Here is a 469-nt window from a genome sequence, read left to right as displayed (position 1 = left end):
CGCCCCAGAAACGGGCTCCCAAACTTCAGCGGCCCCTCGCAGCCCGGGCAGAGCAGCGACCCGCTGTAGTGCGGCGGCAGTGGGCAGGGCGCAGGTGCCCCGGGGGCCTCCCGGCCCTCTGCAAGTGCCCACGGCCTCACTCTCACCGGCAGGCCTGGGGGCCGGACCCCCCCCCCCCCACGCACACGCACACGCACACGAGAGACCAGGAACAGGAGCTGCTCCAGAGGCACCTTCAGCCAGCTGGCACCTGGCAGGGCAGATGTCATGACCAGCACCACAGTGGAGGCGGTGTCAGTGCAGGTGGCTTTGCTGCACCTGGAAAGGGAGCTCCCCTTCTCCTGCACCTTGAATGGCTTTGTGTAGTTGAGGGCCAGATGTCTCCGCTGCACCACCAGAGTCTACACTGTAACCCCTCAATGGGAAGATCTCAGTGGCAACCTTTATCTTACGGAGAAGGAGGATTTCT

Source organism: Crocodylus porosus, unplaced genomic scaffold (assembly GCF_001723895.1).
Source record: "Crocodylus porosus isolate Cpor-Errol unplaced genomic scaffold, CroPor_comp1, whole genome shotgun sequence".
Lineage (NCBI taxonomy): Eukaryota > Metazoa > Chordata > Crocodylia > Crocodylidae > Crocodylus > Crocodylus porosus.
The sequence above is the reverse complement of the archived record's forward strand: the minus strand, read 5'-3'. Positions refer to the sequence as shown.